This window comes from Camelus bactrianus, chromosome 32 (genome assembly GCF_048773025.1).
Source record: "Camelus bactrianus isolate YW-2024 breed Bactrian camel chromosome 32, ASM4877302v1, whole genome shotgun sequence".
Taxonomy (NCBI): Eukaryota; Metazoa; Chordata; class Mammalia; order Artiodactyla; family Camelidae; genus Camelus; species Camelus bactrianus.
Genome location: NC_133570.1, coordinates 6,938,576 through 6,965,634, shown reverse-complemented (window position 1 = coordinate 6,965,634; position 27,059 = coordinate 6,938,576). Strand labels below are relative to the sequence as shown.

General features: G+C 43.9%; 1 protein-coding gene across 12 annotated transcripts in view; it reads right to left on the bottom strand.

Annotated features, from left to right (window-relative positions):
* The window catches only part of IFT81 (intraflagellar transport 81), a 158,273-nt gene that overhangs the window by 66,285 nt on the left and 64,929 nt on the right, over positions 1 to 27,059 (bottom strand). For all 12 annotated transcript variants that reach the window (XR_006720016.2, XR_012503708.1, XM_074356595.1 and 9 more), the window contains 2 exons: positions 2,806 to 2,995; positions 1,986 to 2,686 (listed from right to left, as the gene is read on the bottom strand). The gene's annotated coding sequence lies outside the window, so the exon portion shown is untranslated. The remainder of the gene's footprint in view (positions 1 to 1,985; positions 2,687 to 2,805; positions 2,996 to 27,059) is intronic.

Below are 27,059 nucleotides of genomic sequence, written 5' to 3'. Positions count from 1 at the left end.
CCCGATTTTATTTCCAAATTGTTACCTTTCACCCTTTCAAACTTCAGCTAAAATAATCACTGCTCCCTAAATAGTCTCTCCTCCTCTGCCTTCAGTTAATACCGTTTTCTCTGCCTAGGACTATAGGGCTATTCTCCTTCCCCCGCCGACCCACCCTCCAGAGGTTAAATCCTACCTGTCTTTCAAGCCCTGCCCTCCAAATGCAAGTTCCTCCAGGAAATCGCTGCCCTCCACGTTCTGCATCAGAATAGCAGCACCTGCCCTCCAAGTTGACCACTTTATCTGTACTGCTCTCCTGGAGTTACTTTTCTATTTTGTACTAGTTACTACTGTACAGTTTCTCTTCTCTACTAAACTGTAAATTCCATGAGGACATATCTGCCTAATTCTATCTCTGAATACCCACTGCATCTAAAACAGTGGCTTCTTCTGTTAGACTTAATGAATTTGTTCACAGGCCCAAGGTCAGAAAAAAACATAAGCCTAAACAAGGTGGCAGTGAGAAAGATCATAAATTTTTTAAAACATTGATTATCTGACTAATTGTTGAAACAGCTTAACCAAGACCCCTAATGTTTCTTGCATGTTTAGTATGGGAATAAGTGGTAGAAAGTTGCAAGCAAGCAGTTTTTTAAACCAGCAATTTTTAAAAAATGAATTAAAAAATGAACTGCTACAGAAAGAAAGAAAGAAAAAAAATACTTCAGTGATCCCTAATAGTTTTTAATCATGAATGAAGAGATGCCATTTTATGTAAGATATTAGTTGGAGCTGCATGAACCTTGCTCTGAAATAGATTTTTTTACATTCAGTGGGTGGAGCTGGATATTTAGAAAACATCAAAATGTATAAATATTATCATTTCCCTATAATTATGATAATATTATGAGTAAATGATTATTATTGCTGAAAAATAAGCCAGAAGATGGTAGAAAAGATAACCAATGTAGTTTAATGTGAAGTTTCCTTCAAGCTGTAAAAGGAAAACCTTTGCATAAATTAAATAAAAATCCACATTGGAGAAGCAATTTTTCCACTGTTGAAAGTATTTTATATAAAAGTCCATGTCACAACTTTCACACATGATATATTTAATTTTTAGGTGGAGGGGCATAGCTCAAGTAGTGGAGTGCTTGCTTGGCATGCACGGGGTCCTGGGTTCAATCCCCAGTACTTCTTCAATAAGTAAAATTAATTACCTCCCCCTCCCAAAATAAAAAATGAAATGACATATTTTAAAATTTTTAAAAATCATTTAGGCGTTATATATGTAGAAATTACATATATAAAACATAACATATATACACACAAATATATATTCTTTTTTCCTTTTCCAAAAAACAAAACACATGGATAAACGAGTAAAACGTTACCAGGAAAAGAAACTAACTGCGTTTCCCACCTAGGTGCCCACCAGCTTTCAGATGGTCACCCGCTAAGGACAAAGACGTACTGAACAGGTAGGTTGTCTATGCCCAGTGGGCTCTGGGTTCTAAAATTAGCAAAAGCAATTACTCTTCCCTATTCCAGCGGAAAGCTGCCACAATAATTCACAAGCACTCACCCACATAAGAACCTGAGGGGGTGGGGGTAAGAATTAAAACCAGGACAGGCGTTTATCTGGCACAACTCGGGACAGAAACGACACTGCCCTGGTCCCAGAGTCGCAAGAGCGCTGGACCTGCAGCCTCCTAAGACTCCCCAAAATAGTGTCCTCACCCCTCTGCCCCCGAGGCTCGGGGGGAGGGGACCACATACGACCCAGGAACCTCGCGGGTGCTGCTCTGGGCCCCATGACGGTTCATCCTGCCAGGGAGCGCCCCGGATCACCTCGAGGCCCCACAGGGGCTAACCCTCAATGTGGGGGCTTTGCTGCGACCCCTTCACTTGCGAGGTGTGGTGCTGAGAAGGGAAAGAGGAGGGGAGCTCGCTCGCTTCTATTTCGGGGTTCGGGGGAGTTTCCGAACGCGGGTTAGCGAGGTTACCTCAAATTCTCCTCACGAAACCACTTTCCCCCCAGGAGGCATCCGGGCTCTAATGGGTTCCTAGAGACGAGCTCCTTGGCAACGGTTGCTAGGCCGTGGACACGTCACTTCCGGTGGGGAGGGTCGGCGAGTTTCCGCGGGGCTCCGGCGCGGGCGGGCGGGCGCGCGCTCAGGAGGTAGGGGCTCCTCAGATGTGGTGCCGAGCGTGCGGAGCCCACGTGCAAACTTGGTTTACACGTTCTGAGCCGCTGCAGACAGCCTAGAGATTGGGGGGTTGTTACCGTGGCAATAAACTTTCCCAAACGTCCTGCAGTTGGCAGTTAACAAAATCTTCTCTTCGTTTTTAACCCGTTATTTAACCATGTTAAATGTGTCTTTTCTTTCCTTCCTCCCTTCCTTCTTTTCTTCCTTCCCTCCTTCCTTCATTCCTTCATTCACCAAACATCGGTAATGACTTCTTTGTTTGAGGCAGGGCCGATGGGATTTGGGTTGAGGAAGCATTTGGCCTGAGCTTCAAATTTAGGTTTTTGACATAACTATCTCCAAATTAGGTTATACGTAGGAACAATTGTAGTCTCTGGCGGGATGAAAAGAAGACACATTCATCATAGATTTCAGCTTCTTTGTCATGTTATTAGGCCACACGGCCTGTAGTGGGAATTAATTATTTTTCATCCAAAATTTTTTAATATGCTGAGAGCCTAAAAGAATTAAAAAAAAAAAAAAGAAAGAAAGAAAGAAAAGTAAATGGCCTAAGCTCCTTTTGGCTTCTGAGAGCCGATTTTTAGGCACCTGCAGAAATGAATAAGGTCCTACTTACATCTTCATGGAGCCTTCCATGAGGTAGGTGGGAGGAAATCTTCATGCCCAGATCACAGAGGAGGCCAGGAAGACTACCACAGCAGACAGAACCCCAGGATTGCACCAACTGGCTGTGGGGGGAGACCTTGGTGAATGGTATTTTGAACAGCACCTATTAGACTGGAGACCGCTGTATGTGGTGATGTCAGCTGGCAATGAAGAAATGAGAAGGAATAAAAAACGAAATTCCTTACACCCTGAGAACTTAGTTGCCTGCTCAAACACCTTGGAAGAAACCAACTAAAGATTTAGCATCAGATTTACAAAAGAAAGCAAAACAAAACAAATTCCGAATTAGGTATCTCCTGTATGCCCTCCTCTGTGCTGGCTGGGGGGATGCAGTGGTGGGTGTGGAATTACCTGGCCTCTGTCCCCATGGAGCTGACAGTCTAGTTCGGGAAGAGACACAGTTGAACAGGCAACACCAATACAACTATGATAAATACTATAATAAAAGGACTCAATGATGGCAGAACCCAGATGTAGGGTCCCAACTTTACTTGGAGCTGTAGGGACTGTACTCTCAGGAGAGGTTCCATCAGACAGGGTGGTGTTCAAAAGTCAGTAAAAAATTAGCCAAACAGGAAAGGGGAGAGTTATTTGGGCAGAGGGAACAGGATATTCCAAGATGAGTACACTGCTGGCTGCAGGGCACTTGGAGAGAAACTAAGACGGGTCCCAGCTCATAGCAGCTTAAAACTAGTTGGAGGAGGCAACATTTAAAACGTTGAAAAGTTAAATAACTTAAGTAAGTCTGGGAGTAACAACGAAAGATGCATACAAGGGATGAAATACTTGATCGATCCTGTTGGGTGTGTTACAAGATTCCCCTGGCTGCCCGGATTTGAATCTTGGATTGCTGTTGTGTGGCCTCGCCTATTTCATTTCCTCATCTCTGAAATGTGGCTATAATAATAATATCTTTCTAAAAGGGTTGATATGAGGATTGAGTGAGTTGATACAAGGAAAGCGATCAGAACAATGCCTGACAGAAGAGCTAAGGACATTTGCCCTTTTTTCCCCTTCTTTTAAAAAAATCAGATGGTTAGATATGCTTCTTCTATAGTCTACAAATGCAGGCTCTACAAAGATAAGGGTGGCTTTTCTAGCAGTTTTTAGTTCCTCCTCTGCCTGTTGCTGCTGTTATGGAAACACCACACATTTAAGTTATAAGAATTCAATCCTGTGTAAATTCAAGTAAGCAACGGAATCTACTCCCTGCACTCAAACTTGAGTTAATTTTATGCTTAATGTGATTGCTCTGAAACAAAGGAAAGAATCTGAAGCCCATCAGCATGCTTCCTGGGATCCATATACTGAGAAGCATGTTCCAACCTGAAGCAAAACAGAGAGACCTAGAGAGGCCTGCACATCTTGGGTCCCTGCCTATCTATCAGGCCCACACACAGGCCAAAGGAAGACTTGCTACCACCCCTTAATTCGTTTAAGATAAAAAGATTCATTGAGGAGTCCAGGAAGAACTCTTTAGCAACAATTTTACCACAGTGAAGGCATTGCTGATTACATCCCAAGTGAAGCCACCCACATGAAGACTTTTTTTCTCCTTAGATGCTATATTGAGTCTTCCTTGTAAACCCTAAAGATGCCTCTTGGCTGATCTATGGTTGACGCTTTTAATAGGTGAAGGGAAGTCTCAGTCACAGGAGACAGACTTTCTGAAAGACTCCCACTCCTACCCTGACTTTTTTAGTAGCTTATTAGGATATAATCCACATACATACAATTCACCCAATTAAAGTACACAACTCAGTTGCTCTTAGCATATTCACAAAGTTGTGCAACCATCACCGCTATCTAACCCTAGAACATTTTCATTCCCCACCCTCAAAAAACCCCATTCCCTTTAGCCATCATCTCCTGGTTTGCAATAAAAAAAAAAAAAAAAAACCCTACCACTTCTCAGCTCCTGGCAACCACTATCTGCTTTTCTTTTCTATGGATTTGCCTTTTCTGGCCATTTGATATAAATGGAATCATAAAATATGTGGCTCTTAGCATCTGGCTTCTTTCACTTAGTGTAATGTTTTCAAGGTTCATCCATGTTGTAGCAGATATTAGTACTTCATTCCTTTTTACGGCAGAATAATATTTCATTGTATGGATTTTTGATCATCCATTTACCTGTTGATGGACATTTGGCTTTTTTTTTTTTACTTTTTGACTACAATGAATGGTGCTGCTATGAAAACTCACGTACAGACCTCCACTCTTATGGATAAAGCATTTCCATTGACTAAGTCCTGTGAGCAGGGTATGTACATCAGGAGCATGGGTAAATGGAGGGCTGGTCCTCTTGGATTTGTCTTTTCCTTCCCGGTCTTGTTAATTTTGGCCTCTTGGATGCTCTGATTGCAGACAACAGGACCAAAGCCGTGGATTCTTTAGCAGTTTTTGGTTGTAACAACAGACTGTTGTTGAAACCTACTCATCCTTTGCTACCAAAGCACTAAAATCCCCAATTTGCTTCTAAGCCAAAGCCCTTTCAGAAGAAAATGCTGTTATGTGGTATTATCCTTTAAATGTTCACCAATCTCCAGTGGAGGAGAGGGTGGGGAGAAGTGTGGAGGACATGAGAAAGAAAGTGGAAGCTGCCCCTTCTAGCTCCCTTATTTAACCTTGTAGATACGGCAAGGACCATTCACAGTTATGAACCTCTGACTCTCGGTCAAGTGTTTTTTCAAAACTCAGTTTAGTACTAGATAAAAAATATAGAGACTGGTCATCATTTCATGCAACTGTGAATTCCAAGTATACTACTACCTTCAGCTATGGCTTGATCTAGGAGCTCAATGATGTCATCTTGACTTTCTCCCTCCATCTCTTTGTCTCTCAACTCCACTTTCCTGAGTGGGCTGTTAGTAACAAGAGGCTTCCATCCTTCTAGCCTAGCAAACTCAATAAAAGCAGACTCTTTGCTTAATAGTTCCAGCAAATTCCCTGGGCAACTCTCATTGGTCCAAAGTGTGTCAGACCATTCCTGAATCAATTGTTATGACTCTGATGGGCATAGCAATAGACTGGGTAAGGATGGTTCCTCAAAAGGAAGGGCTGGATTCTGTTACCAGAGGTAGAGATACTATGCAAACAAGAACAACAGTCCTGTTCAGGTGGTCAGGTAAGGAGGTGGTTAAATCTTAAAAGCTGGGTAAGCAAAACCAGAAAAGGAAGAAATGAGATTGTACTTATATTGTGGGAAGTATGTGTATCAGTGTGAAACTTCTCCCTTATTTCCTTCAAACAAATTATCTTTTTTCAACGCAGACTTCCCCGATGGGCCAAATGGGGTCTTGGGATAACAGCAGACCCTCCGGGTCCCCACAAAAATCTGACGATGCCATGCACTTAATTTCTCCAGCCTCTTCTCATTTCAGAGCTTTCAAACAAGAACTTTCCTGTGCAGAGTACAGGGAATTCAAGCCAATTTTCTGTTTTTGGTATTAAATTTAGACCTTTCATCCTGACCATGAGATATTTCTGGATTCTGCACGAGTATTCAGCGAATGCCAGTTTTCAAGATGCTATCCCATCTGGGGCTACTCTGCATACTGCCCACTTTATCTCATTCTTTTAAAACTGGGAAAAATGACCCAGACACAGGAACAAATTCGGAAGTGGGTTATTCCATCATCCATTAATTGTCATCTAATGCCTTTGCCATCTAGGTTACTTGGAAAGAAATTAAACTTAAATGGAAACTTGAATTGAGTTTTGGAGATATCCTAAATTGTCTCTGCTCTGGCAACTTAATCTTGTGAGTAGCAGAATGTGCTTTCCTAAAAGGTTAAAAGGTAAATAATATGTGAAACATTAAACTGAATGGATGAGGTTCCAGAGCTCTTATTAAATGCCTGCCTGGCACATTTTTGTCAAATGGTTTTTTAAAATGGGTTTTGCGAGATTCATGGGCAGTGTAGAGGAGCCAAAATAATATGCAATTCATATTAGCTCCTTGGTTGTAAGTATGGGTTGAAGTATAGAATGCATCTAACATTCTTACTGGGCTCAAATAATAATTATGGCATCACTTACTGAGGGCTTACTGCATGTCAGGAACTTTGTTAAATACTTCATGTATGTGTCAGAATTTATTAAAATATCAACTATGTGTGTACTCCTTCTGCTTCCCCTCCTCTTAAACAATCTGCATCACCTTGAGTTTTTCAGGCTGAAATCAGAAGCTCTACTTCTGTCTTTTGTAAAAGTCTAAAGTCTTTGAGGGAGTTTATACTGGCTGTCATCAAAAGAGGATTGGGGAGAAAAGTTCCTTCCAGAGTAAGAAGACACAAGAGAGATGCTAAGAAGATTGGGAAAGGATCACAGGTTGATAAATCTGGGGTGGCTCCTGAGAAGGTGGAAATAACCCCCAGGAGGCCACACCATGAGTCCAGTGGCTTCCAGTGTGGTCCAAGCTTTCCTTGTCTCAGGCCTGACACGAAGCATCAGTGCCACTGGACCTAAAAGGACCAGACAGCCTGGGATGATGGGTGGGTGACCAAGCAGTCACAGGGATGGGCCACTGACAGGAGATTGCAAGTGATTCTCTGAAGCTTTGTCACTGCAGAAGGGCACAAGGACTTGGCAACCTCCAGGATATGTGTAAGGAAGAGATGCCCAGGAATGACAGGATGGGGCTTCAGAGCTGGAATTCAGTTGATTATAATACACTTCCTCTAGCAAATCTGAGTTGTGAACTCAAATGGGTAATCTCTGTATCAGTCAGCTTCCTGGCAGGATAAAGGAGGCACACTCTGGGCAACTGAGGAGAGCTTAAAAAACGACTATTTCTAAAGGTTTGGGTCAGGTTTATGGAAACCAACAAGGGTCCAGAAAACAAAGGCAGTCATTGCAGCCTAACCTGAAGCAGCCAGAGAAGGGAACAGGCCCCAGAAGCCCGACACAGAAGCTGTAATAGAGAAGGTTGCCCAACAGGAGCCTTTAGATGCAACCAGTCTTGACCTCACTCTCCTCCCACCCTCTGATCTCCTGCCTGGCCTCCTGTTAGCTAAACCCAACAGGGAACCAAAGGGGCAGGTATCCCTTGAAATCACTAGTGCAAACTGGCTTTCCAGGGAGAAAATGGCAAAGTGGGGATCTGGAGGGACAGATGGAATGAATTATAAATTGAATTATACAATAAAAATTGACCGACAGATTTTTTTTTTTTTTTTTTTTTGAGAAAGATCTTGTATGGTCAGCTGAACCACTCCCACATCTGCAAGCTGCCCTGGTTCTCCAGCTGAAGTTCCAGGCATCGCACGGAGTTAGGCCTAATTTCATTTTGGCACACTGCCCACACCCACATCATCTCATTTTAATCTTCATGACAGGTTTGCAAGGGCAGTATTGTTTTTTCCACTTCATGATTAAGGAAATTGAGGCCTGGAGAGTTAATAGAGGGCCCAAGGTCTCATAGCTGGCAGCTGGCTGAGCCAAGATTCAAACACAGGTCTGCCTGATCCCAAAGTCATTTTCATCAACCCCTAAACTGGCTCTAAATGGCTCAGCAATCTGGAAGAAGGATCATAAATCAAGCCACTGAGGCAAAGCAATTTTCTGTGTGAGGCAAAGGGATTTTCTGTGTGGGAGGGCCAATGTTAACACACTGTCTGGCTTTCTCTGCCTACAAGGGCTTTGCCAAGGAAACTCTTTTCTTCCCCAGGTAGGGCTAATGGTCTGAAATCTAAACGCTTACTCTGGAATCAAAGAAGGGGAAGATGGAGAGAAAACACTTGGCCAGTGATGGGAAAAATGTGTATTTTCATTTCAGATGCCTTTCAAGTTCTTTTTTTCCCAGCTGAGTGCTGGTGTATTTATAGAATTTAGGGGGAGTATTTAAGGGTAACCAGCAGTGGATCTGCATTTTGGGCCATCAGGAAGCTCAGAATCATGCAGGAAAAGGTTGATGGGAGGGGACAAGAAAAGGCCAGGAGCAGCAGGGCACAAAATAGTCTTCTCCTTCATGTTGCCAAGATCTTTCCTCCCTCCTGGGCTGATGACATCAAATCAAGGTCTGTAAGAGTGCTATAGATGGAATTATAGAATCAAACGGATGGATGGCGAAACAATTTGTGGTATAAACATACAGCAGAATATTACTCAGGTGTAAAAAGAAATGAAGTTCAGAGACATGTTACAGCAAGGATGAATCTTGAAAACACTTTAAGTGAAAGAAGCCAGACCCAAAAAAAGGCCACATATTGTATGATTCCATTTATAAGAAGTATCTAGAAAAAGGCAAATCCATAGAGGCAGAATGCAGGCTGGTGATTGCCAGGGGCTGAGGGGGAGGAAAGAATGTGGAGCAACTGCTTCATGGGTACAGGATTTCCTTTGGGGGTGATGGAAATCTAGAAATAGACAGAGGTGGGGGTTGCACAATATTGTGAATGTACCAAATGGTGCTGAATTTCCCCTTTAAAACGGTTTATTTTATGTTATGTAAATCTCACCTCAGTTTAAAAAAAAAATGATGGGCAGTCAGGGCATTGGGAGGTCACCCCAAGTCTTCCAGGCTGTGTTTGCTCCCTACAGCTGAAGTCCCAGGTGCTGCACGGCATAAGGCCCGATTTCCTTCTAGGCTTCCCTTCTCTCTCTACTCCCTGACCACTGGTTTCCTTTCAGTTGCTCAGACACACCGAACCCGCCCCAGCCTCAAGACCTTTGCACTGCTGTTTCTCCTGCCTGGCTGTTCTTTCCCCAGGCCTTCACCAGCCTGGCTCCTCCTCACTCAGGTCACAGCTCAGACGTTAGTTTCTCGGGGAGGCCTTTCGTGACCCCTTGACTTAAAGTAATCCACCTACCAGCCATTCTCCATCACTGTGTTTCAGACTGTGGATTATGGCCCATTAGTGGGTACTGAAATCAGTTTAGTGGGTCCTGACTGACATTTTAAAAAACTGAAATGAAGTGGAATAGCAACTATCACACAGGATAAAGGTAAATACTTCTGTGTCAGAAATACTTTTGCTGTGTAACAAACCACTCCAAATTTATTGGCTTAAAAACAACACCTTTCCACCTACAAGGCTATGGGTGAGGTGGGCTCAGCTGGCAGTTCTGCTCCACCTGGCACCTGCTGGGGTCGCCGTGTGACTGAATGCAGCCGGGAGCTTGTCTGGGGCTGGAACATCCAAGATAGCTTCCCTCCTTTCAGGAACCTCAGAGCCCACTGCCATTTCTCCCTCTTTGGACTCTCTCTTTCTCCTGGTGGTCTCTCATCATCCAGTGGTCTAATCTGAGCTTCCTTACATGGCAGCTGGGTCCTAAGGGCATAAAAGGGAAAGCCACCAGGCTTCTTCAAGCTGAGGCCCAGAACAAGCACAGTGTCATTTCCATCACATTCTATTGGTCAGAGCAAGTCATAAGACCCTCCCAGATTCAAGGAAAGGAGAAACAGACTCTGCCTCTTGACAGAGGAGTGCATACCAGGAATGATGCTTGCCAAACTGTTGGCAGACATCTTTGCAGACCATCTACCACAAATTGTTTTGTGAAAGTTTTATTTCAGCTCAATAAACATACATGTGTGTTCATTGGGTCACACAATAAATATATTTCTTACCGTGAGTCACAGTCAAAAGGTTTGAAAAACATCCCTTCCACATCCCTTTTTAAATTTCTTCCATAGCACTTAGTACGCTCGGAACTGAATTACCTTTATCATGTATCTCCCTCCTCAGAACATAAGCTCTCTTGGGGCAGGGACCTTGTCTACCTTGTTCACTGCTGTATCCCCAGCACCTATCAGGGCCTGGCACTTAACAGGTGCTTAATAAAAATCTGCTGTTGTTGGATGGGCAGTAACAGCTATCATTTATGGGGTGCTGAATACTTAAAAGCGTTCGTTATCTCACTTAATTTGTTCAACACATATTTGAGTTCCTACTGTGTGCTGGTGTAACCACAGGGAACAAAACAGACAATAATCACTACCACATGGAGTTTACATTGCACTGTGATACTACAATAGTATTGAGTAGATTTGTTGATACAGTTTTGACAGATAAGCAAACTGAGAGCTTAGGCAATTTGCCCAAGGTCATACAGCTAATAATTTCACCCTGATAATCCTTCTCCACTCTGCCACAGATGTTGGGTCTTGTGCAGAGATGGGCCTAAGTGGTTACAGATCTCAGTTCCTGCAACTGCTTCCTTGAAGGCTCAAGCTTCTTTCTGGGAATCAGGCACTGGGCAGTGGGAAGAGGTGAGTCCCATGACCTCAGAGTCCCTGCCTACCCCACCCCACAGCCCCCCCACTCCGTGACGACGGCTCACACCTGGGGTGTTGCAGATTTGAGCCACAGGTCTCAGTCACCCCCACTGTCTTATCGGCATGTGACATCCCCAAGTGGCTGGGGCCCGCAGGCCTGGCAAAGAATGCAGCCCGAGCAAAAATAAACCTGCCACATTCTTTGGCAGCCCCCTGCCCCTTCCCGCTCTCCAGCCATCCGTCCTCACAGCAGAGCCTGCCAGAGAAGGCCGAGAGAGGGAGAGCAGGGTGGAGGAAGTGCCGCTGCGGTCCAACCCTGAGAAAGAGAGGGAGAGGGGAAGAGAGGAAGAGAAAGAGAGAGAGAGATCACCTTATATGGGAACATGCGCAGACAATGTGTGGCAATGGCTTAGAGGGCAGCAGAGGTCAGATACCAGACAGATGGAAGAAATTAAACATGGGACAGAGCGTGTTCCTGGGCCCTGAAAACAGCTCTTGTTTCACAGCGAGTTCGCACAAAACCTGGCCCGTTTTCCTTTTTTGCCTAAGCCGAGCAAGATGTGCGTCCTAAACTCTACATGACTTTGAGTCAGGCCCCCGACTCTGGCTTGGCTGAGGTCTCAATCCTTTCAAGTCATTTCTTTGACGAACAAAATTCCTCTTTGCAAAAAAAAAAAAACCCAAAAAACTGGGCCTGTTTCCCAAGAGTTTCCAATATCTCTCCAAACCGCGTAAATTAGTGGTTAATGAGTAAATACCCCTCCATTTCTCATTCATTTATTCATTCTTTCATTCAACAAATATTGAGGACCAATTATACCCCATGCACAGAGCAGGGTCTGGAAAGACAGTCTTGATGATAATGAGTAATAGTAATAATAATAACAATAACAATAATAATAATAGTTACCATTTGTTGATCTGCACTCATCTGATATGTATTTCAGTTCATAACAATTTACTTAGCACCTTCCATTTTCGAGTCATTGGTGATACCTAATGTTGATCTAGAATCATCTGGTTCCAGCCGTCGTGGAGTTTACAAGGGGGTGGGGGAGTAGAAATGACAGCTATTGAACGAGTGATCCCACTGGACCCTAACAGCAGCTTTTGGAGTTAGCTACCATTGCCGTCTCCATCTTACACAGGGTTTCTTCAACCTCAGCACTACGGACATTTTGGGCTGGATCATTCTTTGCTCTGTGTGTGCGTGTGCGTGTGCACGTGTGTATGCATGTGCGTGTGTGTGTGTTGGTAGGTAGGGGATGCTGCTCTGTGCACTGTAGGATATTTAGCAATATCTCTGGCCTCTACCCACTAGGCATCAGTAGCAATAACTCTCCCTCCAGTTCCTTCAGTTTTAACAACCGAAAAATATCCAGAGATTGCCAAATGTCCATGGGGGACAAAATCGATTCTAGCTGAGAATCACTTTTTCAACAGATGAGGAATCAGAGGCTCAGGGCAGGTTATACAACTTCCCTAAGGTCATACTACTGGCAAGTAGGGCTCACATCCTGGTCATTCTGCGTCCAAAGCCTATGGGCCTAACCATTACAGTGTGAAAACCTGTTTCCTTGACAACAGATGACTATGGGTTTGGATGGTTATAGAACTTATTAGCTAGCTCATTTCACAAAATGGAAGTCATCAGTGTTAGTTCAGATCCTCTGAGAAGCAGATGCCACGACAGGCACAGACTTGCAAGAGATTTACTGAGGATTTCTTTATTTACGCCTATGGAGGACAGAGGAGAAGAAAGTGAGGGTAAGCAGGAGACTGTTCAGACCGTGACGATGGTCTGATACCTTGCAAGGAGAGGGAGAAGGAAGGACTGGCCTTGGACAGCAGCACAGTTCTAAGAAAGTTTTGGCCATGCTGAAAGGGAGTCCCCCAGCCACGGTCAGCTGTAGGAGGAATTCAGGTTGGGCAGCAGTGGGGCTTCACTAGTGCTCCCACTATGCTCTGTGTGGCTGGGAGCAGCCTGGCGAGGTATGGCCTTGGCATGAACTTGGTGAATGCGGAGAGGTGGGAACTAGACTGTCAGTCAACCATGCTCTTCGCAGCAGACTCTTTGGAGTGAGATCTGAGCGGTGCACTCCCAGGCTGCCACATCATCAGAGAAGTGCTGTCCAGTAGCTACAATCACCTGAAGACAAGATTTAAAAGGCACCAGAGATGCAGTGGGCAACAAAGCCAGGCTGACATCCTTTAAGCCAAAGGGTTCGTTTTCCTTGCAATGTCTGAGCTTCTCAGTGAGCTTCAAAGTCAGCTTCAACTGGGGTACCACCAGCAGGGAGGTAGTCCAGCCTCAAGGGTCTCCTTTGTAGTTTCCCATGTAGGCACTCTCTGAGCCTCAGTTTCTCCATTTGCATAATGGAATTAACCTGCCTTATCTCACAGGGTTGATGTGAGGATTGAATGAATGTTTAAGGAACTGCTTTTCACGGGAAGATGGAGGTCCTCCTGCACAAACTTTCTGTGCATCCTTTGGTTTTGTACGGACACCTCCCTGCTAGCCACCCTCTCATTCTTCCAACGAAGATTCATCTTGGCACCTACCCAAGGGACAGCAAACCAGCATTTCCAGGACTAAGTTTCACAAATGGACAAGTTGTGTTTGACTCACAGAGTGCTAAACAAACAAACCAATAGAATGAACCTTCATGAGAAAACTGACGAATTTCAAGATGAAACCAAACTCAATGTGACTCAACTCCATTTGTTCAGACTGTCTAGAATTTTGGGTTCCGTTGAAGAAATCTGGATATACTAGGTGGCAGACTGGCTGGAGGTGAGAAGAGGCTGCCTGCTCGAGATGGGACATGTGCTGACCCGTTTGCCACAGTCCCCACTGCTCCCTGTCATCTATGATCCTGAAGCCAGTGTCAGTTGCTGATTACTATCACATTTTGCTGCCATTCTTAGAATGACAATCCTCTGTCTCGTGTATCTATCAAAGGGGAAGCCTATGCTCTTTTTTGTACCTGTCCCTACATCACCCCCTGATGCCTGCAGCATCCATGTTTACCTTTAAGCTTGCCATCCTTTTAAGCCCTTCTGGAATCTTCTTCCTAAAATTATCCCTGCGGTTTCATAAGAATCCTCTACATTTTTGTTTACCTTCAGTTCACAAAGCAGTGTCATTTACTTCTTCCAACAACCCAAAAGACCCATATTATTTCCTCCATTTTAGAGAGGAGTTGAGTCCTGGAGAGATGAAGGGCTGTGCAGGAGAACACAAGTGGTTAGTTGCAGAGCAAAGTCCTGGCACTAAGCTCGATACTTTTCCAGTTACTTTAGGCTGCAAAGTGTATTAGAACTTTCAGTTGCAAAAGATAGAAAGTTAACTGAAACTGACTTAAGCAAAAAGCTTAAAGTTTATTAATCCCAAGGAGTTATGGGCTTTAAGCACAACTGAACGGAGGAGCTCCAGTGTTGTCCATAGGACTCTGTCAATACTTCTCCATTTCTCTTCATCTACTCTTTACTGTGTTAGCTTTATTCTCACCAGGCCACTCCACTCACGATGGCAAGACAGGCTTCACCCTATTAGCTTCAAACCCAATGGAAAAAGATTTTCTTTTTCCAGACAGTCCCAACAAATGGACTTGAGTCCCACTGATCCTGATTGGCCTGATCTAGTCATGAATCCACCCGTGAGCCAATCACTAGCCAGAGGGATGGGGTGTTTTGATTGGTCAGTTTCAGTCATGTGACCACCTTTAAACAAGGGTTGGGGGTTAGCTACACTAATGAGCTGAGGGTTGACAGTGGCAAAAGAGTGACTCCCCAAAAGAAAAGTGGGTGCTGTTATCAGAAAGGGGATTAATTCTAGACAGGTGAAAAAAACAAAAACAAAAACAAAAAAAAACAGCCCCAACCAGATTATCCATTACACCTGGAATCTTGCCCACCATTTTCCCCTCTAGCCTTCCAGTATGTACCCGTCTTCTCCCCTACCCCCACCTCCATTGCCTTGTTCCTGAGACATATCCTTCCTCTCATTGGAAGGCCATCCTTATACCTTCTTTCCTCATTTAAATTGACTTCAAGACCCAGGTCAAGCCTCCCCTATTCAACCATTCTGAGCTTCAATTAAGTTGTTCTTCTGGGAACTCCCAGTACAGTGAGAATAAAAAGCACACACCCCAGCACTCAGCTCCATAGCTGTTAAATGGATGAATGAGGAGAAATTTACATGAATTGCAACAATTAGGAGGCAGGGTCAAGATCAGAAGGAAATAAACATCACTGTTAGTGGTAGCATTCTTGATGGGTTATGGGTGATTCTGGCTTTTCTTTATCCCTTTCAATATTTTCTACAACTGAAAAAAAAAGATAATAGTAAAAAGGAAGTAATGTGAGTCTGGTTTAAATACCCAGACTATAAGCAAGGTGGAGGCAAGGGCCCAGTGTTGATTCTCACACATCCTCCGAACTCTCAGCGGCAGGGCACACAGTGTAAGAGCTAGTTAGAGCTCAGTGGGAGCTAAATTAACAGCATCAGGACTTATGACAGAGACTGTCCACTTCCTTCCCAAAAGCCAGTCCCCTCTCTTCTTTCAGACTCTCCAAACTCCAATTTTGTGTGGTGTCCTCTGCCTCTTCCTCACTGCCATGTGCTTCATGAAGATGACTCCAGCCCCAACCCCTGCACTGATCAGTCTAGCCCAGGATTTCTCAACTTCAGCACTATTGACATCTTGTGCAGGATAATTCTTCTAAAGCTGTTGAGTGCCACCTTGGAGTTTACTTGTTATATGAAGTAAAAATTTCCTTAATGCCGAAGTGTTAAGGCTAACTTGAGTCGTGCCTTTCTGTTACAGCATCTTAATCAACACGAAGGTCAGTTAAAGACATTGCACACACATACAAATAAAATGACCGTCAAAAACAGTGATTCTGTGGGTAGGTGGGGGTGGATACTAGAATCTGGAGTTGGCGGCAGGTGTTTCACTTGACAGTCCCTTTTGAGTACCACTGTTGATATAAAGCTGTTCCAGTTACACGAAGAATGCTGACAGCCTGTGCAGGTGCTGAGACAGAGACAGGGGCTTAATTCCTTTTGCAAAATAAGGAGCAATATTTGGACCTGAAGCCACTATGTCCCACTATACAAAAACTGTTGCAAAACACCAAGTTCTATACTTGTCAGCTAATATTTCTGGGAGTCTACGAAACAGCTGCTAAGATGGAGCCGGTTAAGAAATGTTAAGCCAAATGGCATAACCTCTAGAAGCCTCAGTTTGCTCATCTGTAAGCTGGGGAGAGCAAGATGTAGATCCTCTGATACTGAAGGTCAGAAAATACTGCATGAACCATAAAGCAGGTAGTGGGTTATCACTCCTAAGCAGGCAAGACATACAGCAATGCAGTTACTAGCATTGGAATGTTTAAATTTAGGATGTGGTGTAACCAAAATTGTCTGTTGATTGTTTATATGTGGTCTTGTTAAGTTTCTTATGCTTCTGGGCTTCTACTTCCTCATTTGTACACTGTGGCAAGACCTCATTCTGACTGTGCACTGAGGATAAAATAAGGCTGTTTGTAAAAGAGAAACATTCCACTATTACCATTTCACCACAGTTTTCTTGTCTTTTCTCATCCTGGGTCAGGGAATAGCAACATGGCAAACAAAACTAGACTTGGAGGCACCGACTCCATGGTGAACATTGGTGCATCGCTACCCTCTACTGGTCAGCAGCAGTGCCACAGTTGGATACAGAGAAGAGAGGGTCCCTGGAGGGGGACCCTGGAAACTGAGGCTCAGAGAGGGGAAGGGACTTGCTGGAGGGCACAGAGTTAGCCTTGGACAGAGCATCTGGGACTCCTGATTCTTAGCTCTTTCCAAAGGGAGAAAAATGAGGACTGGAACTCACTCATTACGGCTTCACTCTTGCTAGGCTCGCAGGAGCTTTTCCAGGTAGTCTGATTGGGATTTTTTTCTCTCCAGTTCTTCCCTCACCGCCCAAATTGCTTGGACTTCCTGTCCTTTTCTTCGCACCAAGGTAGCCACTGTCAGCCCCGAGGCTGAGTCCTGTTGGGTCCTGGGAGCTTTACAAAAATGACCCCAGATCCTTACAACTGCTTTGTAAGGTGGGCCAGGAAACTAAAGCTCAGAGAGGTTAAGACACTTGCCCAAGGTTGAACAGCTGGTAAGCAAAAGAACCAGGACCTCAACTCTCACCTGAGACCCCAAAGCCCACATTCTAACTGCCACCAAAAAAACCCGAAATAAAGCAAAACATCATGGCAACTTGTGTTGAAGAAATGATATAAAGGTAATCGTGTTTTTTTAAGTGCCCCAAATGGCATTTGCTGGGCAGGTATATGATGAAGCAATGAAAGAGGGGAGATTTTTTTGAGCACCAACCACATACCAGTGACATTTACATCCATTATCTGTCAATTCTCCTATGACTCATACATGATCTTGAATCCTGTCCACAATATTAAGGCAGAAATAAGGAAACTGATTTCAAAGAGTTTAAGAACTTTGCCTGAAGTCACTCGGTGAAAGCTGGCATTCACACTCTAATCCCCCTGCTTGGTGTTAGTATATAAACAAATCATGCTTTTAAGAACATACACAGAGGAGAGTATGCGGTAGCCTGGGTCCGGCTAGGCTGCGGGCCTCTGCCATGAAGCCCCTCAGGCTCTCCTGTAAACCGTCTTCTTCCTGGAGGCCTCAGGATTTGAAGTCCTCCTGATCTGGATTCAAACCCACTTCCGAGCACTACCAGGTGCCAGGCCCTGGCTGGGTATGTTATTTCATTAAATTCTCATGAACACTGTGAGGTTGACAGCATTTATTACCTCCATTTTCCAGGTGAGCAGACTGAATCTCTGAGAAGTTAAGTACAGTTGACCTTGAACAACACGGATTTGAACTGCCCTTGTCCATGTCCACGTGGACTTTTTTCAATACTGAACACCACAGTATTACACGATCCACAGTAGAGTGAATCCCTAGATGTGGAGGAACTACAGATACGGAGGGCTGACTGTAAGTTATACGTGGATTTTTGACTACATGGGGGGTCGGTGCCCCAATCCCTGTGTTGCTGAAGGTCAACTGTATCTTGCACGAGTGCGTGGGGGAGCCCAGGTGTTGATAATTTGCCAACCTTCTATGTGATACTATCTTCGTGGTCTTATTCTTCCCCATTAGCAGACAGGAAAACAGAGTTTAAGACAAGTGAAAATGACTTGTCTCAGAGCCTTTGCACTCATTGTTCCCTCTGTATGCAATGCTCTTCCCAGACGTCCCAGTGACTCACTCACTCCTAAGATCTTCACTTAAAAGTCATCTTCCCAGGGAGGCCTTTTCTGACCATCCTGTTTAAAAGTTCATCCTCAACTCTTACATCTCAATGACAAAGGGCAGACGACCCGATTCAAAGATGGGCAAAGGACTTAAATATACATTTCTCCAAGAAGATGTACAAACGGCCAAAAAGCACGTGAAAAAATGCTCAACACCTAATGATTTGCATTAGAGAAAACCACAGGAGATACCACTTCATACCACTGGGATGGCTGTTATTCACAAAATAGAGAACCATCAGGTGTCGGTGAGGATGTGGAGAAATTGGAACCCTCACACCCTGCTGGTGGGAATGTAAAATGGTGTGGCCACTGTGGAAAACAGTTTGGTGGTTCCTCAAAAAGTTAAATATATGACCCAGCAATTCCACTCTTACTTAAGTTTTTACCTGAAAGAACTGAAAAGAGGAACTGAAGTGCTTGTACCAGAATGTTCATGGTAACGTTATTCGCAATAGCCAAAGGTGAAAACAACCCAAGTGTCTGTCAATTGATGAATGAATATATAAAATGTGAGACAGCCGTACAATGGAATATTCTTTGGCTACAAAAAGGAATGAGCTACTGATACATGTAAAACATCAATGAACCTTGAAAATATTACACTAAATGAAAGATGCCAGTCACTAAAGACCACATACTGTATGATTCCATTTATGTGAAGTGTCCAGAATAGGTAATCCATAAAGAAAGAAAATTGATGGTTACCAGGGGCTGGTAAATCCACAGAGACAGAAAGCAGAATGATGGTTGCCAGGGGCTATGGGCTAAAGGAATGGGGAGTGACTGCTTAAGGGGGACAAGGTTTTCCTTTTGAGGTGATAAAAATGTTTTGGAACTAGATAGAGGTGGTAGTTGCACAACATTGAGAACGTACCAAATGCCACTGAACTGTACACTTTAAAAAGGTTAATTTTACGTTACGTGAATTTCACCACAATTTAACCAAAAAGCTCAACCCTAAGTACACCTAATCTTCCTTCTCTGCTTGATTTTTCTCCACAGAGTACATGGTCCTCTCACATACTATATATTTGAGTTACCTATTGTTCATCTTGTTTCTTTAGAATATAAATTCCAAAAGGGTTGGAATGTTGAACTCTTTAGTTAACTTACATATCTCCAAAGAGCCCCTGGCACTCAGTAAATGTTTGTTGAATAAATGAATTAGAAAGAGAGTAATGGTGAAGCTGAGTCCTGTTCCCCAACTCTCCACCCCATCTCTAATTCTAACCGGCTCTTGATCGTCAAGCATATTAACAATAATCCTCAGTCTGGGCTCACTTTTTCCCCTCCTTTTCCTAAAGAGCTAAATGCACAGGCTCTCAGCTCAGCCCGATAAATCCTTCTTTGCTGAGAGTCTGAGAGAAGAGGGGCAGCAGAGAAGACAACTAATCCATCACTATGTGGAGAAACACTGTCTGCTCCGCCGCTCTGCGGCTGCCCACAGCAATTGATTGTAACCCCAGATGGCTGCTGCGAGGCCATCTTGTCCCCCAGCCAGGATGACATCAGTCCCAGCTGATGCACAGGTTGCTCTTCAAGGGGTACATTTACAGGAAGGAGTCAATAACCATTTACTGAAGAGCCATTCTAACACAGCCCTGAACCAGGCACTGGGCCAAATTACAAATGTAAGATATAATCATTCATTTGATCATTCATTCATTCATTTACTTACATGGTTTTCAAATATTCATTGAGCACCTACTATGTGCCTTGCACTGTCGGTGGCCCTTGATTTCCTAGTCTACAACTGAATTTCCAGCTTAGGCGCCAACGCTATATATACCAGGGTTTCTCAGCCTTAGCTCTATTGACATTTTGGACCAGACAATTCTTTGTTGTGGGGGGTTGACCTGTGTATTGTTGAATGTTTAACAGCAACCCTGGCCATTAGATGCTAGTAGCACTCCCTCAATCATGACAACTAAAAATGTCTCCAGGTGTCGCTAAATGTCTCCTGAGGGTGCACAATCACCCCTGTTAATGAACCAAGGACACGCAGTGTTAATATTAGTTATAATAATAATTATTATGAACCAGCACCATTCAACGTGGTAAGTCCTTTATCTCAGTTATGTTCATAACAAGCCTACAAAGAAGATGCCATCAATGCCCATTTTACTGATGAAGAAATCGAGGTTCAGAGATGTTAATCAACTTGTCCGAGGCCACACTGAGAGTAATGGGCAGAGCTGGGGTTCAGATCCAGTTCTGTATAACTCCAGAGCATGAGCGCTTCACCACGCTACATATTCCCAGCCCCTGACACAGAGTCTTGCACATAGTAGGTGCTCAATAAACATTTGTTATCTGAATAAATAAACAAAAGGATGGGAAAGGATTGTGAGAAAGACCTGGAGAAGCACAGGCTGCTATTCTGGGGCTTGATGTTCAGGAAGGGCATATCTTACTTCTTTCCATTATTCATCCATCGACCAATCCACTGATCCACCCATCAACCCATCTATTCATTCACCAAACATTCCCTGAACACCTGGGTTGGGCCTGGCACCTAGGTAGGAGTCTGGTTTCAAGATCTCATAGCCAAACAAAAGATCTGAAATGTGTTCAAAAATTACTGCAACATCAGGTTCAAAGTGATATGCCTTGTTGTGAAGGTACACACACAGATGCTGTACTAGCCAAGACTCTTGGTTGATAGGAGTGTCTGCTTCAATTGGCTTAAGCAAAAAAAGGGATGTAACTGGCTCCTGAAACTAGTCAAGCCTTCAGGCATGGCTTGATCCAGATGTTCAAATGATCTCATCAAGAATCTCTCCATCATTTCCCCCTGGATTTCCCTGAATTGACTTCATACCCTGCTCACAAATGGCCACCAACGATTTTAGGCCTATATCCTACCAGCCTAGCAACTGCAGCCTAAGGAGAATGCTACTGTTTCAGTAATTTTAACCAAAATTCCAAGACTTATCAGACTAACCTTACTCATGTGACCACTCTTGAACAGAGTGCAGTAGCCTTGCCGAAGTGGTGCTTTGATTGTCTAGGACTGGGTCCTGGGTCCACCCCTGGGGCCTGTGGTTAGGGACGGCTTGACCTGAACCAAATCAACTGAGAATGCAGAAAGTATGGTTCTGCCAAAGGAAAGCCAGAAGAGAAAATAAAGCCAGACAGAAAAACCAACAGATGTCTACTCCAGGTATAACACGGGTTTAAAGGAAAGAGCAATCTCTTTTAGCTGTGAGATCAGGGAAGGCGTTTCGGATCTTGTGGAGGCAGTGGGCTTTGAGATCACCTAATGAACCCAGAACATTCACACAGGACACAGCCTCGGAGCTGGTCAGAGATTCCAACATTCCATACCCAAGACTCTGACTTTCAGACACCCCCAGTGCCAAGTTAGACAGACCAAATTGTATGGGCCCACTCCCTGAGGAAAGACACAAACAGGTCCTTTTACCCGGGGAAATAAATTCTCTATAGAGATCTTCCCAGACTGGGCCATGTTATATGCCTTATAGCTGTCCAGGTCCCCTGTGAACACAAAGATTTCTTTCCATTTGTGGGCGAGGCTAGTCATTCAGCTCCAGGTCAGAGGATCAGTTCATCGGTACCACTGGCAGGAACTCTTAGTTGTCCTTCAATATCCATTCTCCTTTCTCAATAGAAGTAAGAAACCTGTTTTTAAGCAAGGTCGAACAGAGGACTATATTTCCCACCTGTTGCGGGCAGGTGTGGCCATGTGACTAAGTTCTGACCAATGAGCTGCAAGTGGCAGTGACAGGTCATGCCCTTAAAGAGAGAAATTTTCTTTCTCCTTCCCTCCTTCTTCCATCCTTCTGCTTGGAATTAGATACTGATGGGGGACCATTTTGGGCCAGGCTGTTATGGGCAACAAAACAGAGATGGGTCCCTGATGAATTCATTCCTCAGAGCCATCATACCAGCCCTGAACCATTTTCATCCAGACTGTATGTGACAAAGAAATCAATTTCTACTTTATTTAGGCCACTGTTATTTGGGGTCCCTATTGCATGCAGTTGAGCTCTTATCCTAAGTGATATAGGGCCTGTATCTGACATTTCCATTGTCATTGGGAAGAGAAGGGAAAGAAACAAGGATGCAACACCCTCGATAAATCCTACTGTAAGAGTCCACTACTTCATTTAATCATCAGGACACCGTAAGGTAGGTATCACCGTCCCCTTTTATAGACAGGGAAAATGAGGCTCAGGGAGGTCAAATAACTTCTTTCAGATCACAAAGACGTGGCTGAGTTGTGATATGAGCTCAGAACCACCTATTCAAATTAGCTCCAAAAAATGACTTTCATAATAAAAACACAGCTCTCGTGAAATCTTCTAGAAAAGCTACAGCCTCAAGAAGGCCAAGAATCAGAGTGGTTCCAGGGACCACATCAGCTAAAGCTGGAGGACTTTCACCCTAGTGCTCTTCTTTTTACTTGTCCTTTAATGTCTTTGTCTCTTAATTCATACTCTTGATAGAGAGGTCCCAATTGGCTACTGGCTAGGTAATGGTCTGGCTCTGCCTGGCAGGTGCCCATCCTGGTCTAATCATGGTTTAGGGATATGAAGGCCTGCTGATTTCAGGCTGAGCCAGAAGTTAGGCATGGCAGAAATATCTATTTACCTTTGCTAAAATTAAATCTTTGAATATTGGGTTATCGAACCTGAGCATACAGAAACCACTATCCTTGTCTTCTAAGAGCTTATATCCTCTTATTATTATTGTTACTATAATTAATAACATATCACTATTAATTAACAGCTGCAATTCACTGAACATTATTATCTATCAGGCATGGTGCTTCTAATGAGTAATCTCACATAATTCCCTTAAGGAAAATAAGTCAGAAACATTTCATCATGTATGGCAACCCAGAGACATCTGGGATTTAAGAGATATGCTTTGAGGAAAGAAGTATAATTATTCCACTTTCACTTAACAGGAGAAACTACGTGGTAAGTGCAGTTGTAAAGGAAGGCAAGCTACTGGGCAGGCGGAAACTAAGTGGGGGCTGTCCCAGGCATACGGGAAATGGGACTGGGAATGAAAGACAGGTGGAGGAGGGAAGAAGGGAGGGAGAGGAAGAGGGAGCGAGAAAGGGAAATCAGGTTTGATTGTTTGGATAAGAGGGAGTTTTGATAGGAGCAATGAAATGCGCATGGAGAAGGACAGAGAGCTTCAAATCATGGACTCTACCACCACTCCCTCCATCTTCTAGCAGAAGAGAACTAGGGTCTCTCCCCATCTCTTTCCTGGGGCCTCCTGAGCTCAGCCTCCTGGCCTGTCCCTCAGCTAGGGTGCTCACTTCCTATTTGCTGCACCTGCTCTATTCTATGTCACCATCTCCATGCATCCAACCCCAGCCTGGTGACCTGATTCCAGTTCCTAGACGTTTCATTGGTTTCTCCGTTTGGCTTGGACCTCTTGAACCACTGAGACTACCCTGATGACCGCCACGTCACTGGCTCAACAAAAAGGGCAGAAGCAAATCAACATCTTTGACATGAAGGTGCTGTCAGTTTCACAGGGGCCAAGAGAATCAGGCTGTACTTTAGTTAAGCTTGTTTGATTGTGCGGAATAAATACTAAGTCATACTATGTTACTGTGATATAATAAGAAATATATATTTGGTCTTAGCCTCTGGTTTCGGACACAGAGCTCCTAAATGTCTTGGAATTTCCTGGGTGATAGGAGCGTCTTTTGTCCTAATGAGGCCATTCTTGGTGGTCTCCTGGACAGGTTCAGGGCAGGGTCACCAGAAAGACCAAGCCATGATTAGAGGCCTGGAACTTTCAGTCCCATCCCTCACCCTCCAGTGGGGGAAGAGGGGCTGGATGCTGAGTTAATAACCAATAAGGCCTCTATAAATATCCCTAAACTTCGGAGCTCAGAGAGCTTCTGGATTGATGAACATATCCATGTGCTGGGAGGGTGACACATTCCAAATCCACAGGGACAGAAGCTCCTGTTCTTGGACCCCTTCCAGACCTCACCCTATGTTCCTCTTCACCTGGTTATTCTATCTCCTTTACCATATTCTTTATAATAAACCAGTAAACACGTTTCCCTGAGTTCTGTGAGCCACTATAGTCAATTACCAAACCTGAGGAAGGGGTCATGGGAACCCCCAACTGTAGCCAAATTAACTCCTGGGACTCACTACTTGCGACTGGTGTCTGAAGCAGGGGCAGTCCTGTGGGACTGAGCCCGTAACCTGCTGAGTCCATGCTAACTCTGAGTAGTTAGTGTCATAACTGAATTGTAGGACACCCAGTTGGTGTCTGGAGAGTTCGGGAACTGGTTGGTGTGGAAAACCCACATACTTGGTGTCAGAAATGCGGTGAACGCAGAGACACACAGAGGGTTTTCCTTTTGGTCACACCTGTTATGCATATGATCAGAGAGAAACATGAAATATGGGATTTCATGAAAAAATAAAAAAAAGAAGAGAAGTCATAAATGGGTCAGGCTTCTTGGGCTGCAGAATTAGCAAGGAATTCTCTATTCAGGGCTACTCTTGGGACCCTTGGAGCTGGTGAGTCTTCGTGCCACAGCCCCGCCCTCAGCTCCTCTCTGCTTTCTCTCTCTGCTGCTGCTTTTTGTTTCATGTCCTAAATTTCCATCTATTTAGCATAACTTTATTCTACTTTTCCCTCTATTCTCTGTAACAGAATGCTCTGTTGGAATTAAACTAATGGCTTTTTATCTCCGCTTTAATGAGAGAGAGGGTGACTCACTGATACAAGGAAAGCATTTCCCCTCCGGAAGGTGATGTACTCAGCTTTTGGGTTAAAAAGGAGATGCTATCAAGTATATGTGGATATCTTGGTTAAGTTAAAAAAAAATACTTGATTTCTCAAAAAATTAAACATAGAATCACCATGATCTAGCAATTCTACTCCTGATTGCATACCCAAAAGAATTAAAAACAAGGACATGACCAGAAATTTGTATAACCATGTTCATAGCAGCGCTATGCACAATAGCCAAAAAGTGGGAACAACATAAATGTCCATCAGTGGGTAAGTAGATAAACAAATGTGATCTATCTGTAATGAAGTATCATTCAGATTTAAAAAGGAATGAAATTCTGACACATATTACAACATGGATGAAACTGGAAGACACTATGCTTAGTGAAAGAAGCCAGACACAAAAGGACAGATACGGTATGAGGTACCCAGAGCAGTCAAACTCACAGAGGCAGATAATAGAATGGTGGGTGCCAGGGGCTCTGGGAAGGAATGGAGGGTTATTGTTTGATGGGCACAGAGTTTCAGTTTGAGATGATGAAAAAGTTCTGGAGATGGATGGTGGTGATGGTTGCATAACAAGGTGAATGTACTTCATGCCACTGAACTGTACACTTAAAACTAGTTAAATTGGTAAAATTTGTTATGTACATTTTACCACAATTTAAAAAAAAAGCTCTAGGTTTATTTCATCTTGTGGGAAGGGCAAAGAGAAGAATGGGGCGCATGCTCTTTTCTTTTTCAGGTCATGATCTCAGTACACAGAGTTCCCTGTAGTTTCTGCCTCAAGTAAATCTGGCTCTCCACTGAGTGTCCTTGACGCCCTCTCCAAAGAATGCTAATCCTTCTCCCACTCTTGGGGTGCCCTCCATGGTCCCTAACTCTATTTCCAGATCAATGATCCATCATCTTGAGTGAACTCTGAGGCTCACAGCATCTAGCTGTACCACGTTCTATGTTTTCTCCTTGCTGATGCCTATTAATCAATCAATCAATCAATCAATCAATCAGTCAATCCTCATTCTTATAGGACTTCAGCATCTGGCTCATCCTTTCTCCCCATCCCAGTTCCTACCACCGTACTTAAGACTTTAATGACTGTGAGGATAATCCAAGACCTGGCCAACCTCCTGGTCCCTTGGCGTGTCTCTTCTCATTTCAAGATCTTCACTTGAGCCACTGCTTCTCTTGACCATGTCCTAGGTCTGAGCTGGCCATGGTCATTTCCTCTGTCTTGTCAGTGGAGGAACAAGCGCATGACTGACTTCGAGCACTACAGGGTAGGGTCAAGTGGGGAGAGAGGGGCTCTGGGAAAGATTTTCCTATAAAAGAGACAAAAGAATTGATGATCTTTATTTTTGAGGAGGAACCCAACAACAAAGGTGGTAGCGCAAAGAGAAAGAACCTGTGTCCTTGATGGTGTTGTCAAGTTACTGAATCAACCCTCTCTGAAGTCTGTTCCCCCTCTAGAAACCCTATTATATGAGATAATAATTTATTTCATATTAAGCCAGTTTGAGTCAGGCGTTCTTTTACTTTCACATAAAAGCACCCTAAATAACATAATTCTCAACTCCCAGCCAAAGCTCAGCCCTAGATCAATGTACAGATCCTTCTATTCTGTTTTCATACCTGTCCTGCTAAGACTGATGGAGAAAGCAATGGGTCCCTTGTCTCCTTGAAACCCCACACACCTCTCTCCCACCCACCATTAGAAGGCAAACCCCAGTTTTCCCCATCCTTCCCTGGCCTTGTGTTTATGATTGTGGAACATCTCGGTTATTGCCTGAAGTGGTCGGCTCTTGACTAGGAAATGGATTTTAACAGGTCCCAAGAAGAGCATTTGTATTTGGCTTGAATGGAATGGAGTGGAGGAAAGATCTTGTGATTAAATGAAATCCAGCACC